Source organism: Pleurodeles waltl, chromosome 7 (assembly GCF_031143425.1).
Source record: "Pleurodeles waltl isolate 20211129_DDA chromosome 7, aPleWal1.hap1.20221129, whole genome shotgun sequence".
Classification (NCBI taxonomy): Eukaryota; Metazoa; Chordata; class Amphibia; order Caudata; family Salamandridae; genus Pleurodeles; species Pleurodeles waltl.
In genome coordinates, this window is record NC_090446.1 from 246,147,634 (window position 1) to 246,165,221 (window position 17,588).

General features: G+C 43.1%; 1 pseudogene; it reads left to right on the top strand.

The window, feature by feature from the left end:
- The first annotated feature begins 3,772 nt into the window (after positions 1 to 3,772).
- Positions 3,773 to 14,160, top strand: LOC138246867 (S-acyl fatty acid synthase thioesterase, medium chain-like; annotated as a pseudogene).
- The last annotated feature ends 3,428 nt before the right edge of the window (positions 14,161 to 17,588 follow it).

A 17,588-nucleotide genomic window follows, 5' to 3' on the forward strand; every position in this document is an offset into this window, starting at 1 on the left:
GGTCATTCCACCTCTTTCTGATGTCCACCCTTGTGCATGGGTATATGCCGACTGCATTGACCCTATCAATGATCCTCTTCCATAACTCTGTCTTTTTGGCTATGGATGTTTGCTGTACCTGCACTCCCATGAGATGTGGCTCTACTCTGCTAATCTCATCCACTATGACCTGCAACTCATTGCTGGTGAACCATGGGTGCTTCTCGCGTGACATGTTGTGGGGTGGGTATGTGCTGTGCGTGTTGGGTGCAGTGCGGGGTGTGTGGTGATGTGGGGGTGTTTGGCTGTGTGTGCTGGTAAGCTGTGCCATTGATTTGGGCAATGTGTGCTTTGTGATATTTGTTTGCTGTGTTTGGTGTGTGCTTCGTCTCAGGTGTGGCAGTGGCTGCTTGTATTTGCCGCAAGTGATTGTTGGTGTGGAGGGGTGTTATATGGTGGCTTGGTCAGGTGTGTGTGGTGTATGTATGGTTATCTGGCATGGTGGGGCAGATGGCCTGGGGCTGTTGATTTTGTGTCTGTATTTGGGTGGTTTTTGTATCTTATTCGGTGGTCGTTATGCCTCCACCACTACCAGTATGGTGGTGCCATTTCGCATGGCGGTCTTGCCCGAAAACCACCAAACCCATAATGAGGGCCTAAATTTGTATTATGAAAAAGTGTACTCAATTTTTTATTACAAGAGTTTGCTTAAAATTCACATGTGGGGGGCTAGTTCATGCAGCAGCTGACCCACTGAAAGACTTTTGCAGCTCAAATCAGTCTCTTGCTGATGTTGTGTATGAATTTCTTACACAAACTATGCACACAAAAAAAGTCAGGCAGATACCTCCAAGTGTATTTCATGTTAAAAGCATAATTTCATGACGTTTACTTGTGAATTTAATTATTGAATTTCACACACCACCACATTAAGCCTTGGTGTTAATTCCTCCAGGAGATACAATAATCAGAAGAAGATTCCATCGACATTTCAAATGACCGAAAAGTCAAAAGATCATTTTTGTTCTTGTGTCTGGGCACTTTAGTGGACATGGAAGTTTGCAAGGCTGGAACAAAGGTACAACCTGTGAAAATGACTACCTTCTGAAGGAATATCATCTTTGAATTTCAAAAATGTTTACATCAAGGCCATTCTATCACCTTCAAATATGAAGGAGATCTTGTGCTGTGTATCCCCTCAGATGCCCCTCCATTAGCTGTAACTTTTTTTCATGTCTGTTTATTAGTTTTCAATGTTGTGAAGGACATTACAATAAATTTTTCCGTTGAGCAAATTGCCATTCTTACATATAGCACTAATGCGCATATAATTAAATATTTTTGAGTTGGAGGTCCACCAGAAAGTGTCCCTAGATAAAAGCTTATAAACAATTGTTATATTCATCAATAAAACTATTAAACGAAAAACAGAACAATACATTCATGGAACTATATATAGTGAGATAGGATGAAGTGAGTGTTGTTTTCAGTACAATGTTGAGCATCTAGAGACAGGGGCGTGTAATGGAGACATTCATTATAGACATCTTATACATGAGGCATGGAAAACACATATCGGTGTGTGACACATCTCCAGGAGGCTGTATCTTCGCCTCCACTTTGAGTACTAGTGGATCCCAACATTCCCCACCTGTAGAAATAATACCTAGAGTTCGAAGCCAAGCTTGTTTTTTCTGTGCAATCCCAGGTATCTCCCAGATGGCAATCTACGGTGAATAAGGGATGTGTGGGCCCTCGAAATGTATGATACAGTGCCAGCATGTGTGTGCTACCTTCATAAGCTGTGTCATACTGTTGTGAGGACTGCTACCAAATGTACACTGCAACAGTCCCTAGTCGGGTGTATATAGCGTGTGATTCCGGGTGTAGTGGTGCGAATAACCAGGATAATGGCCATTGTAGCGGTGCTGCTGCACAGTATAGCTCAAAGTTTGGGCAGCCAACCCACCCTCCGTCAATGGTCTTTGGAGTTTAGATAGGCGTCCATCACCCCACATCAAATCCAGGAGCAAGCCGTCCAGCGTCTTGAAGAAGGCATGTAGTACCACTATAGGTAATGCTGAAAATAGATGCAGCAATCTAGGAAGAATTAACATCTTGGATATCGCCACACGGCCATTCGTTGATATTGGTAGAGATCGCTAGAAAGTGAGGGAAGTACGGATATTTGCAATCTCCTTGGGTAAGCTACCATCAAGGAGGTCAAGCATGGCATGATAAACATTAACTCCTAAATATTTGAAGGTGTCATAATTTCACTGCAGGCGGGAGGCAACTGAGAGTCTTCTATTGACAGGGGGACATGGGGCCAGTGGGAACACACAAGATTTGGACCACTTAACTCGGAGACCCGAGATCTCCCAAAAGGTTTCCAGGAGGTGCTCAAGCTCCAGGAATGTGGCTCGTACATACCTAAGGTATATGAGAGCATCATCAGCATGGGGAGACACAGCATGGAACTGCAGCAGGTTCTGTATACCCAGGCCTCAGCACGCTCATGCAGATAGCAGGCCGGGGGTTCCATGGCCAAGGCAAAGAGAAGTGGTGAGAGTGTGCAACCCTGACACGTCCCCCTCTGTATGTCAAAACAATTAGAAATCATCTGACCTGTCTTTACCCTGGCCAGTTGTTCCATGTACAACGTGCTACCCACCTGAGAAGTCGAGATCCAAATCCCATACATTTGAGACTGGCAAATAGAAAAACCCATCCCAGGGTATCAAAGGCTTTCTCTACGTCTAAAGAAACTGCCACTTTTTGGGGGTCACCAGGTGGGGTATTATGAATGATATGCAGTAGGTGTCATATATTGGGAAAGGTAGTGTAGCCTGGAATGAAACCTGATTGGTCATGGTGGACTAATGTTTACATTACAAGAAGTAAGCAGTTGATAGTACTTTCCCTAATATCTTGCAATCCAAATTTAGCAAAGACAAGAGACAGTATGAACTAACGTTTAGGGGATTGCGTGCTGGTTTGGGTAGTACCACTATCAGGGCTTTGCATGAGGATTTTGGTAGGTGGCCTTGCTGAAAAGCCTCCCGCTATACCTCCAGAATTCGCAGCACAATATCAGTGGAGCACGTAGCTTAATATTGATTGGTAAGCCTCTGCACCCGGCGTTTTGTTATGAGCAATTTGTGAGATGGCTTCTTTGATCTCATCAATCTGAATAGGTTCCTCCGTAGCATTGCACTGGGTGTTAGTGAGACTAGGTAGGGATACCCCTCTAAGAAAGTCCTGCACAGAGCTCAGATTGGGGTAGTCAGCGATGTAGTAATCGCGGAAGGCATCGTTAATAGGCAATTGTGAAGCAGCTACCAAGCCATCAGCTAGTTTTATCGACATAGCCGGTGTACTGCGATGTTCAGCTCGAAGGAGCCAGGCAAGCAAACTGCCCGGGCGATCTCCCTGTGCGTGTTGTAGAGCCATTCGTGTGCGGAAGTCATGATAGCTCAAGGTAGATTCTGCCTCGCCACAACAGATACTGTACTGTCAGAGCCGTCAAGGTGACACAGCGTGCCCTGCAGCTTGTATTTCTGCCTGACGTAGATCTCATTCCACCCCAGAGATATCTTGCATCAATTGCCATTGGACCCCACAAGTGGCTGCCACACAGTGATCTTGAATCACAACATTATGGGTCTCCCATTCTAATACACGAGAATAGGCTGACCCAGCATTTGTTTAGAAGAAATGTCAGATGCACTGTGATAGTGCTACGCAAAATGGGGGCTCCAAAAGTGCTTCTGCTAGAATGCTCAAATTGGGGATGGGGGTCATGGTGATCCCCAGGATAGAACCACCATTAATGGATTATGGTCCGAGTATGTTCGTGCTAGGTCCCCTGAATGATTTAGAAGAGGCAGATTGTGAGTGGTGCTAAAAAGGATATCAATCCGTAAATGCAGGTCATGAACGGGGGAGTAAAATGAGTACTCACGGTCTTGCGGATGACCCAGTCGCCATACATCACTAAGACCCATATGGGTGCTCCAGATCCTGAAATGGTGAGTGATGCAGTTGCTCACAGCAGAAGGTAGTATGGGTGGGAACCTTTGAAATGTAAATCTGGGGTGCAATTAAAGTCTCCACCCCATATCACCGGAGTTAGCGGATCATAAAAGAGCGCCAGTGTTAGAGAGTCTAGGAAGTGTATTTGAGTCATTTTAGGGTCATATATGGCTGCTAAATTAATGGGAATACCATCTAGCCAACTCTACAGAATGACATACCGGCCTTCTGAATCTATTTTTTTGAGTATTTAGGGAAAATGGGACTCCCGGAGCACCCCTATGAGAACTTCCCTGGCGTAGGCGAATGTAATAGTGCCATATGTTTGCCCGACACCTAGATCTTAATTGATTGAGCTCCATGGCCATGAGATGGGTCTCCAGAAGCATTGAAATGTGAGCTTGGCGGTGCTTGAGATATGAGTATACCCTATGTCGCTTGATGAAGGATGCCATGCCCCGCACATTTCAAGTCAAAATTCTATATTGCAGAATGTGTGTCACTGAAGGCGTGTTAGGTAGCATATCCAATATAGTGAGTGAAAGAAAATACCTTCTGGGCTCCAATCGTACGCTAATACTCCTAATCCCCCATCCCACACAATAATTATCACTCATAAACATCCACAATGTTAGTGTCCCACATATAGAGTAGCAGTTTTGTGCACAATAATACAGTGTAGAACATCACAAAACAAACATGTAAATCGAAGAATACCCCAACTGTATAAATAATCCTCTTTGGGCCAATACCACGTGGTATACCACTCCATATACATAATCATGCACATAATAACACTTGCAATGATATTGTAGTGAACAACGTGTCCAAGTAGGCATCATGCAGGGTGTGACGTGCATGTGCATTCTGGTGCACGGCTCTAGGGCCCAGGACTCAGTTTGAGAAGGTCCCCAAATAAATACATATCAACAGAAAAGCCCTGCCCATGGTTTAGAGGTACCATGGAAATAACAGTCATTGGACAGCAGTGCATAACATATTGACAATACAAAATCAGATAATATCGTCTACTGATCCAGGAGTAACGTGAGGGTCTCCAATGCTGCAGATCGATGAGACCTCCGATTCGCGAGTCTCGGAACGCAATGCTCTCATATGGTCTGATTGGAGAGCAATGAATGAGTTGGTTTGATGTTGTGTTACCGCTTCGACTGCTCAAGCTTGCTTCGCCACCGCTTGATCACGATCAGGACGGGACCTTAGTGGTTTTCTGGGTTGCCATCGTGGTTTAGGTGTCACTCACATATCTGTTTCCTCCTCCTTCCCAAGTGTCGCAGCTAGGCCCTTGGCGTGCAACCAAGTCCACACGTCCTCTGGTGTTTGAAAAACGTGAGTTTTTTCATTGTCCATAGCTTTCAGCTGTGCTGGAAAGAAGGGAGCATATTTGATCTGTAGGTCGCATAACTGTTGTTTAACCTTCGTGTAAGAACCACGTCTGCGTTGCACCTCCGTGGTGTAGTCTGGGTAGGCAGAGATCGTAGTATTGTCAAAGTGCCATGGGCCCTTAGTACGGAACAGTTGAAGGATGAGGTCACGGTCGCAAAATTTCAGTAAGCGGGCTATGAGATGGCGTGGTGGTGCTCCCACTTTAGGAGGGCTTCCTGGGATGCGGTGTGCCCGTTCAATGGAGAACAAAGGAGGTGTTTTATCTTTTAGCACAGTGTGCAGGAGCCACACCTCTAAGAACAGTTCAGCACAGGGAAGGTCTGAGCATTAAGGAAAGCCTATAAAGCGAATGTTGTTGCAACACGATCGTCCCTCTGCGTCCTACGCCTACGATGTAAAGCAGATATCTCTTCCTACATGTTCGTTATTTTTGTTTTCATGGTCTGAAGAGTAGGAGATATAGGGGGTTATTACAACTTTGGAGGAGGTGTTAATCCATCCCAATAGTGACGGTAACGTGACGGATATACCACCAGCCGTATTACGAGTTCCATAGGATATAATGGAATCATAATACGGCTGGTGGTATATCCGTCACTTTACCGTCACTTTTGGGACGGATTAACACCTCCTCCAAAGTTGTAATAACCCCCATAGTTTGCGTGACTGATTCGTCTTGAGTAACCCTATTTGCCAATGTGCAATGATCTGTTCTCAATAAGTTTACTTCCAGGGATACCAAGTCAATTTTAGCCTACAGAGAGGTTTTGGGGTCCAGTGTAGCGTGCAGGATCTTCTCAAATTTCTCAGAGTGGCTTTTGAGCGTGGATTTGAGGTGACGAAAATGTTCTACTTGTGACGGAGGGTCTGGCATGAGGTTGTCTCCTGTTTGCATGGTGTCTCCTGTTGCCTTGGTGGGGCGTTTTTTCCCCATTTCCTTTCAGGGGGGGGGGATATGGGCAAACAACTATATACTTGTACTATTAGGTCGTTAGTGAAATGGTTTGTCTCTCTGTCATGCAAGTGTCGAAACTTCACCAAATTATTGGTGATAGCCCACCTGGCTCCCTGGAAAGTGCAAGGCAGTAGGCCACTCAGATAGACCAAGCACGATGCAGCAGAGACAACTCCGTGGTGCAGGGCGGGCAACAAGCAACCGCGAGGACGAAACTGCTCATTCTCTCCAGGCCATTTCAGTGTCTCCCATGTCTCACTTCATATGAGAATTCCCTAGTTAAGGCAACCACCTCCTATTACAAAATTCAATATAGAACCATGAGGGATCTTACGGCTGCAGTCAGCTCGCCCAGCAGTCTTAATATGTTCTTATCTGCTCTGGCAGCTCAGTTAGAAACATGTGACAACTTCAAACAAGGGCCTCAGGTACCTCTCAGACCGCAGATAATACTTGTGGCAGTAATGCGCAACGCCCATCAAAAGCAGTATTAGGGGGTGTCAGTCTTGGGAATCACAAGCAACCATAGGGGGAGCGCGTGAGCGCACACTCACCAGCGCCAAGGGTGTCGCTCACTCACATCTTTCAGCGCAGCTCCCACAATGTTGTGGCTGTGAGCGTTCAGTGGACAGGTCTGCAGGCTCTCTTCTCCCATTGCAGCGAAGTCGCGGATCACGGACACGCCTGGAGCACCTGCTGACTCGTGCCGGGCTGGGCCTTAGCTTTAGGGTCAGGAGCAGTCCCTTACTGACTCCCCTGGGTTCCACAGATCCTCATTACAGTTATGGGCCACGGCACCATTACCGTTGTCCACATGGTTTCCGCGGCATCGGGCAAGGGAAGCCCAGTTGTGATGTTTACGGCACTGTTGCAGCCATCCGAGCACCATCCGAGTTTGGCTGGGCATAGCGGGTCCATGCAATTCACTCTTGGGACCCTTACACCATCGATACCAGGATATTTGCCGGGCCCAGCACAGAGCTCTCTAAGGAACGTCCAATGTGTTCACCATCTTGGCCACACGCCCCCATTAGCTGGAACTTAACTGGCAAAATATGGTCAAGAGCAAACTCTCTACACCAATGCCTGGGTCTCAGGATCAAAGGGGAATTTCTTCTTGGAATAAGGATGTGTTTGTGATCCTCTAAATAGGTTGTCATCCTAACAAATTCTGGTAGAAAGAATAAATGTCAGAACTGTGACAATGGCTCTAAAAGGGAGCCTATATCCTGAAACTATATTTCTACTCGTAGTGTTTGTCCTTAGTTTGAGAATGTTTTAATTCAGCATTCAATTGTTTGCTGTCACCATAGGGAAGTACCTTGTTTGAAGATTCCTCTTTCTGTTAGTCTGTCTATGACCAAACTTGGGGTGGAATCTTTGACTTTTGCTGTCCCCATAAGATAAGTACCCTGTTTGAAGATTCCTCTTTCTGTTAGCCTGTCTATGACCGAACTTGGGGTGGAATCTTTGACTTTTGCTGCAGGGTTTGTAACTGATGGTTGATGGTTATCCTCATTCAAGTATTGTCTTAGTCCCTACCTGGTCAAGCCTTCCCTGGATATTTTTGCTTTTGCAAACTGGAGCCTTAAAATATGTCCTAAAATTCACAAACCGGTTTGTTAGATTACTTTTTCATGTTACTATTTAGAGGTAAGGTAAGGCTCCACTATTAAAATACATTGTAGAGAATTCCACATAGGCGTTTGTACAGCAGCAGCAGCAGTCTGATTCCCTACTGTTCTACTACAGCTTCTCCGACGACAATTAATGCACTGGTATTCCCTAGTCATGACAAATACTTGATATCCATGAACACAATGCTGTTGAAATTGGAGTTATAAATTGAAAAAGTTCCAGTAGAAGAGTCTACAAAAAGTCAATACAAGGAGAGGTTTCAGTTTTTCTTGGAAATTAGAGGTAACAACGCCAGAAAGTAAAATGATGACACATTTACTATAAATTCTCAAACATCTTTATCAATTTTGTGAGAAAATAAATTTAGCTTGCGGATTGAAACCTGGACATCCATCAGTAGCAGTAGCCCATTATTTGATTCCCAGTGATCTACTGCAGCACCAGAGTTCTAAAGAATACTTAGAATGATAATGTATTTTCTTGATGCACTTAGGGACACCAGAGTGCTACATTGCTTTAATTGGAGGTGTTGAAAAAAAACTCATTCATATTGAGCAGGCTGAAGTAAATCAGCATTGTGAAACCAGATGCAATGGGCAATATGGGTTTTCAGTAATGAGTCATTAAATGTCTTTAAATAGTTAAACAAGCTAACAAGAATGATCCCTACATTTCCTCAGTTCAGTATCCCCTTTATATTTTTGCTTCCCCATACTGACAATCTCTGTGTAGCTATTACCATTCTCCGGCTAATATCATTCTACGGTTTAATTTTGATAGAATATGGCTACAGGCCAGTTTTTAAAATTCTGATTTCCTTTCAAATACAATTTGTTTAATCAGATTTGTTTTAAATTAACGAAATCGTGATTGATATAGTGTAATACATGTCATATATGTAGAAGTGGGTTCTGTATGTTCCGTAGGTTAAGCTTCCCGGGAAAAAGGACACCAGAGTCCCACATTTAAACATTGATTTGCATAAAATTATATACGTGTTATTCATGTATAAGGAAGAAAAAACAGAGAGAAATATGTGAATGAATTATGGGCCAAGACAAATGAGTGCAAGTTATATGTATTTGATGATTTGCAACTCTTAGTAATGACCTTACATTCTTTTGAAGCATTGTGTACACAGGTATGGGGATGCCAATTAGCTCCTTTCCTAATAACCTCTGGAGAGTCAAACTGTGAAGAGCAAACATAGAACGATTGCTCGTGTTACTCTAGCCACAGTTGCAATTTTAAAGTGTGTTTTTATGCAGAATCTGCATGTCTTGCTAAATAATTGGACACCGTTTTTGCATCCCCGCTCAGTGGCATGATAAATAGACCTTAAATCTGAACTTCCTATTAAATTCTGGTTAGAATACAAGAATAGCTGTGTTTGACTTTCAGCCCTAAAATGTTTCCCAAACGTGTTACCATAACATATCTTCCTTACACCTACATATAAATGCTCACTTTTAATACGAAAAACATTAAGTTCAATGTTTTTTACATTGTATTCTGCAAAAAATGTTCACATTTTATATTGTCTGTGCTTCCATGGTCTTTGCCATTTAAGCATATGAACCACTTCAATACAGTAGAACGTAATTGCAGGCATTTTTTTAACTCCAATAGAATATTTAAAACATTAAAATCATGCAAGTTCTCAATTAATAGATTTGTCAATAGATGTTAGCATTCATTGTCTACTAACAAGACACCAATAAAAGTTTGGGTAACTGCCAAGAATGAGACTCGCAAAGAAGACTTTTAGGGCCAGATGTAGGAAGATTCTGAATTGCGACCTGCAAATTGCAAGTCAGAATGTTGGATGGTGTCCATGACACCATCTGTGACTCGCAAGGGGGTCACAAAGGCCCACCTCATGAATAATCATGAGGTGGGTCGCAATTTGCGACCCCACTGCGAGTGGCGGCATTCACAGGGATGGTGGCCTGCTGTGGACTGCAGACCACCATATCTGTGACTGCTTTTTAATAAAGCAGTTTTTTTTTGTAATGCAGCCCATTTTCCTTAAAGGAAAATGAGATGCATTACAAAAACGAAAAATGAAACGTTTTCGTTTCATTTTTTCAGAGCAGGCATGCTCTGAAAAAATGTTTGACCCCTTCCCTTTTGCGAATGGGTTACCACCCATTGCAAAAGGGTGCAAACTGCGATTGGTTTGCGACCACGTTCGCGGTCACAAAGCAATCCTGCATTGCACTGTGACTCACAATTAGGAAGGGAACACCCCTTCCTAATTGTGACTCACAAACCTGTTTTGCGATTCGGTAACCAGGTTACCGAATCGCAAAACGGGTTTTGTGCATTGCAAAGTGCATTTTGCATGTCGCAAACAGCGAAATTCGCTGTTTGCGACGTGCAAACTGCTTCCTACTTCTGGCCCTTAATGTTATCATTCAGTTTTAAAATTATTAAAGAAAACTGATCCTTATGGATTGATTTGACGAATATATAATTGTAAAATATTTAGGAATAATCCCACTATTAACAAAACAATGAAAATTATGATAAGAAGAACACAATAAAAAAAGAAGACTTTCTTGGTCCTTTTGCGAGTCTGCAAGGCAGACTGGCGCCAGTCATGCTGCATCAAAGTCAGGAATATGAAAAGGATTTACATACTTCAATTTTCAATATTTCATATGAGGGTGCTAAATTATGTATTTCCTCCCACACTATATCACAAACTGTCTGCAGCATATTGAAAAGGAGGTCTGTATTACATCTCTTGCTAATATAGTGTACACCTTGGCATTTCCTGTTCAGAAAAATCAATAAAAAGTAAAAAAAACTGGAACCATATTTATAGGCTTTGTGATGCACGGCAGCACATTAAGTCACCTTGCTGTGCTGCCCTGCATCACAGGAAAAGGGCAGGAATGTGCCAAGTGTATCCAATACAGCACCTTCCTCTCCTTTCCCCCTATGCTGGTGCCCTGTTGGCAGCCTAGTGCCAACACAGCCACCCTTGCACCCGGATTGTTTTTGTCCACCTTCCTGCACAAAAACACTCCGGGGAAACAGCACACATAGAAAGAGGGAAAATACAAAAAGAAATAAACATATTTCTCCTCATTACGCTCTCCTGTGAAGGTGTATCTTTTAGGTGCATTCCCAGGTTTAAAAGTTCTTGTAAATGTGGGAATGTACCAAAATCCATGGATGTTGTGTGGGACCACCCAAACACCACCCATGGGAATGTCTCCCTAGGGCAGAGTAATGTAATGCATCAATTTGTGCTACATTACATTACTCAAGATTTATGAAGCCAGACAGGCCCATGCAGGGTGACTTTGTGTGGCTTTATAGATCCCAGTTAAGGTGTTCATCACTCTTGCACCACGCAACGTGGTGCAAGAGTGGTGCAAACTGGGTCATAAATATGGCCCCTGGACTTTTGATAATGATATTAATGCCTGTTTGGAATTCTGGAAAAATGTTCTTGAAAAAACTTCGTTAGAAGCTTTTTCCTATTTTTGTTCAAATAAATGGCATTGCCAGGATAGAGAATCCATCTTGATGAAAACACTTCATATCAAAAAATCTCAAACCTGTTATTCCTTGAAGTCAGTTTTTCTCTTCAATGATCCCCTTTACCTCTGACCTGTCTTCATTCTCCACTCTGTCTGCTCTTTATTCATCTTGTTTGGGGTGAGGACGCTCTGAACTCCTGCTTTCTACCTACTTCTATATTCCCCCACTTCAAATACCAAAGTTGATCATCCCGTCCTGTCACCAGCTATATCTTTTGGTTTCCCTTCAGTCCTCTACAAGTAACTATCCGCTACCTCGATGTTGATTTTTAAGGACAGGGAGGTTTGGGTTTTAGAGTTCAGGGCGGGGGTGGGGGAGTTTTCAGGACAGGGACTGGTATGTTTTAGGGTTCAGGGTGGGGACAGGGGATGGGGTCGTTTTTAGGACAGGGTGGAGTAGATATTAGGGTTTAGAGTGGGGGGACAGGGTAGGTTTTTGGGTTATGGTTTGAGGCTGGGTGTCGGGGTAGTTTTAAGGACAGGACAGTAAGTTTTAAGGTTTAGGGTGCAGGTGGGGAGTCGGGTAGGTTTTAGGACAGGGTAGGGTAATTTTTAGGACAGGGTAGGTTTTGGAGTTTAGAGTGGAGGTGGGTGTTGCAGTACTTTTAAGGACAGGGCGGGGTAGGTTTTAGGGTTTAGGACTGGGGTGCGGGGTTGGTGTCATGTTTAGGACAAGGCAGGGTAGGTTTTAGAGCAGCAGCAGGGGTTTGCTGTATTTTTTAGGACAGGGTGGGGTAGTTTTTACGATATGGAAGGTTTTAGGGCAGGTGCAAAGGGGGTCGGAAGGTTGTATCACACAATCATGCATGTCTTTACCAAATATACCTTTACTAAGCATGCTTTTACAATTAAATTTGTTGTAAAGGCATGCGTGGAAAAGGCATGCGGGAATTAGACACAGTTGTGCTTCTAACTGCATTGTTCAGCCATGCATGGTTCCTTCATGCAACCGTAAATTACGCTACTAGTGGGCTTGCAGCACTGATTGTGCCACCCACTTAAGTAGCCCTTTAAACATGTCCCAGGCCTGCCACTGCAGCCTGCCATGTCGACCTGGCAAGTAAACCTTTTGTCAGACCCAAACTGTCCTTTTCAATACAAATGTACCCCTTAAGGTAGGCCCTGGATAGCCCTAGGGCAGGCTGCAGTGCATTTAAAATGTTGGACTTGTACTTTTCAGTTTAACATGTCTTGGTAGTGAAAAACTTCTAAAAAATGTTTTCACTACTGCAAGGCCTATCTCTCTCACAGGATAACACTGGAGGTGCCAGATTACAGTTTATGAGTGTAATTTCCAAATGGGATGAGATAACTAGTTAATGACTTTGGAAATTAGGTAAAAACCCCTATTTAGTAGTGAAGTCGGGTTTTTGATCACAATTTTAAAAATGCCAGTTTTAGACATTGGCTGGGTCCAAGCTGGGTTGGCATGGTGGGCACAAACACTATGAACCTGGGCCCAGTTCTCTGACTAGGGTCAATATTTGACATGATTCAGCAACCCATCCTTCCATCTATTCTTTTTGCATTTGTTGCCCTAAGTGCGCTGAGTATGCCTAGACATGGTGCCCGTGCTCATGTGCCACTGGATTCAAGCTAGCCTGGCTGAGGAAGAATGGTGCCCTGAAATTGGTCCTAGAATGCTTATTTCCAGTCCAGAGAGGACCTGACCTGGCAGGATCAAGGCTGGTCTGCATATGCCTGTGTCTGAGCTGTAGTGGCATGGCGGGTAAAACAATTATGAATTTAGGCCCAGATCTCTGACTGGGGTGAGTGTTTGACATTATTCAGTATTCAGTTCATTATCTGTTGTTTTCTCATTTGCTGCCCTAAGTGTGTCGGGTATGCGTAGACGTGCGCCCTGGGTTCAATGTGCGACCAGATTCAAGAAATATGGCGCTTGAGTACCATGCTGGTAAAACACCGGTGGACTCACTGCTGGGGAATTATTCTTTGAATAGTGTATTCAATAAGATTGGCAGGAAGAGAATCTCATTCTCAGAAACCCTTTGCAGAATAAATGAACCAAATTATTAATGAAATAAGAACAATTTTACTGCCACAGATAAGGGAAAATCCTTTTGGGATCTTTGGTCACAGCTTTGGATAACTTACTTGATTTGCTACTGCCCTAAAAACTGAAAAAAAGACATGGCTTGGAACCAACCCATCTCTTTGTATCTGGTTCATTAGCCCCCTCATTCAAAAACTCTGTCTCCATATCAGAAAAGAACAGAACTTAATGATGAAGAATTTCTCAAATAGATAACAGATGTTGGCAGCATGCCTGCTGAGATTCTCACAAACAAGGAGCTTGTGAAACTCTTCCTTCCAGTTTTAAGAGCAGATCTTAAAGTAGAATTTCAACTATGCAAAAACACAAGTAAGATATTTTCTTGTGGAGTCACATGCTTTGATGGAATAGAGGATGTTCCACATGATTTGGAAACATGGGAAGATTTAACAAGTGGAGAAGTAAACAGTCACAAGCTTCCTGGAGGACATTTTTACCATAAAGATCCAGTAAATGAAAGCCTCTTGGTGAAACATATTACAAAATATATGGAAACTGTAGAAATTGGCTATCGTTGAACATAAATATAAACATACAGAGACTGATAATCAACCATAATGATATGGTTGGCTTTTTTGTGTGATCAGAAATGATGAACAAGTAATATATACTGGATTACCAAGTAGTGGTAGTGTATATCTACCAGTATTTCCTTCATTGGTAAAGTTGTGCTTTAAAAAAAAACAAAAAAAGAAAAAACGGGCCCAGGATGCTTGTTTCTGGTCCAGGGAAGACCTGACCTGGCAGTTCTGGCTGGTCTGTTCCCATGGGGAGCAGGGACAAGACTGATTTGCATATGGCTGAGTCCAAATTGGGGTGGCCTGGTGGGCAAAACATGATGGATTTAATCCAAGGTCTCTGACTGGGGATGAATGATTTACATTGTTCAGCATTCTGTCTATCATCTGTTCTTTTGACTTTAGAAAGTTGGCATTCTTCTGTCCTTAGCCCTTTTGTGCCTATAGTCTGGTCTGGGTCACATGACTGGGGTTAATGGACAGTTAGGCATTGGTAAATTCTCCCAGACAGTCACACAATAGAGGGATTAGTTGTTCTTCATTGAGCCATCTGCTGGCAAAATGAGGGAGTGGAGCTGAGAACAGACCCACTTATACCTGAATGGCATGTGCTCTGCCTTCATACAAAGGGCCTAACAACCCCGTGTTGTCACTTCAGCCAGCTTGTAGCCAGGTCAGAGGAGGCAGGAAATTCCATGTACTTCAAAGACACTGTCTAGAAGCTTCTCCCAGCTTCCAGACCCAGGGCACCAGAAATACAAGGAAGATCTCAGACATAAATTCTTCAGAATACTTCTGGTCCTGTCAGGAAAAAGGACTTCTGTGCTGCTACAAGGACTGCCATTCTGCTGGACTGCTGCTATAAAGGAACTGCTACTCTGCTCTTCTGACCTGCTTCCTCCTGCCCTCTTGACTGAGGAAAAAGAACTGGACCTGCAACTCCAAGTTAAACCCAAGGACCCCAGAGTGACTCAAGGGACTAGTCTGCTGGCCTCCTGATCTGATCCTCAGGGAAAGGATGAAAGGCTCCACAACCAGCTCCTAGACCCATCTTCATTGTGTTCTTGACCCCTAAGAGGTGTTTCTCAGTTTCTGGACCCTTGGTGTGGCTCACATGATCCTAAAATCACAGTTTTGGCCGTTTGCAACCCCAAACAGATACATGTGCACTTGAGCCACATCGGTCACACCAAAATACAGCACGGGCCACCACCAAACTGCTGCTTTGCACAGCAAACATTGATTGCTCGTGGAGGACCGCCACCACAAATCTCCAGCCTGTCCATCTGTGACATCCAGCCTGCTCTTCATGCGATGCCGACCACTGCCCGCAATGCTCTCCTTGGTCCCTGCGACCATTTCAACCTAAACAGGATCTTGGCACATATCTTGAAAAGGTAAAATTTCAGCTGGATGAATCTGGTAATGTATCCGGCCGGCGCTCCATCTGAATTGGCCAGAACTTTTGACCAGATCCAGTAGGACCAGATAGCTGTGGTTGGCGCTTTATGCTTTTAGGCAATGTTTTGCAGGATATTCTTTTAAAAAATCACTACTTCGGTACTAATTATTGGATTTTTGTTGTTTTGGTCTTCCTTTACTTATTAAAATAAGCTTTATTTTTCTAACCTTCTTTGTGTGGAGTTTAGGCTGTTTCACTGTTTGAAGTATTGTACAAATAGTTTACATATTGCCTCTAGGTTAAGCCTGACTGCTCTGTGCTAAGTTACTAGAGGGTTGAGCAAATGTAAATTTGATCTTTGATTGTGCCTTGCCCTAAGTAGGATTGTGGCTGCTGCTTGACCTGGGCTCACACCCCAGTCAACCAGTAATACATTTTCTAAGAACTGCATTTGACTATCCTCTAGTTCCTCTCTTCCTTCATGCAACCTATTAGTTAACTCTATTGCTATAACCAAGAACATTAAGATCTACCTATACTTTTGTCAAATCACAGTGGTACCCTACTGCATTTACTCTATTTACACTCTCATACCTCTACCCTACTTACATCTTTGTTCCATTATCTGTGTCTGTACAGTAGTATACCTTGCTGGTCTTTTTTAACCTTAGTCACATTTAACAGCACTCTCAAAATTAGTTGTGGGAGCCCTCTCATAACTGGTGCATGCCTGGACTGTCTGCATGATAACCATCATTGTGCACACCACTGTACCCAAAATAATACATTTGCCATTTTAAGTATACTTACAGAGTTTAACATTAGAGCACAGACACAACAACATATTTTTGGCCTTTTTTTAACCAAGGAAAGTGGTTCTTTCAAGAATCTTTTTTTGTGGTTGTAAAATATATTTTTCTAGAGTTACCTTCTATTTTTGAGAGGGTTCAATAAAACAAAAAAGGCTATCTGAACTTGGACAAATAAATGTATATGTCGTTCAGTTTAGTTGGTGGTCAGCCACCAGCTTGTCCTAAGATGAGGAACTTTGCTACCCAATGGAAATAACTTTGGAGCATGTATTGCAATACATTCTGATATCAGAATACTGAGATTGAGATCCCTCTGTGCTCAGGTCCCTGGGATGCTCAAATGGACCTGCACCTGTGGTTGAAGCCATCTCTTGATCTCCTTTTTGGAAGTATTCAGTAGGTGAGCACGCAATTCAGGTATTTATCCATACTTGCCATTGCAAAAGAGTACTCCTTCTCAGTAACCATAATACAATGTTTGGGGTACCACGTTACATGTGACCTCCTTCAATAAGGCTTTCTTCTCCCCAGCCAGAATCAAGAAAAATTGCCCAGTGACAGATTTTGGCACACCGTTTCCAACTATTGAAGGTGCGCCTGTAGTGTTTCCTTTCCTTGAGATGACATAGCTTACTTTTTTCTTAATACCCCCCAAAAAAGGGAAAAATCTGAAAAATCATATAGGCACAGCCCAAAATGTTGATACAGCCAAATGAAAATCCCTAAGTAGGATGTTGCAGTGAGAACTTGTTCACAAGACATCAATCAGATGTGTTTTCACTATGAGTTGCTGCTACTTCTGTACTATTTTTAAGGTAATGAGGTAGGATAACATCTTAAAAATACAGATGCATTAACAATAACTACAGGAGAGCTTGGTTGCTTGCCCTTGTGAGAAAACCTGTAGGTTGAAATATAAAATGAAATGGCCCAGTAATAGTAAACATAACTTTTTTTAAAACTTCCATGTCCCACTATGTACGCACTGGACCTGGAAAAGGAAGTAAAGACCCAGTGGATTTGACAGGTGCTCTGTCACTGACTTCATGGGTCTTGGGGAGTACCACCATACATATAGGACATCAAAAAAGTAAAAGAAGCCATCTGATTGGCCACTCATGCAACAATACTAAAGAAAATAGGATCCCATCACTAAAGAGAAAGCCAAATTGATTTTCCTCACCACCATTGCCAGATTGGTGTTTTAGAGTGGT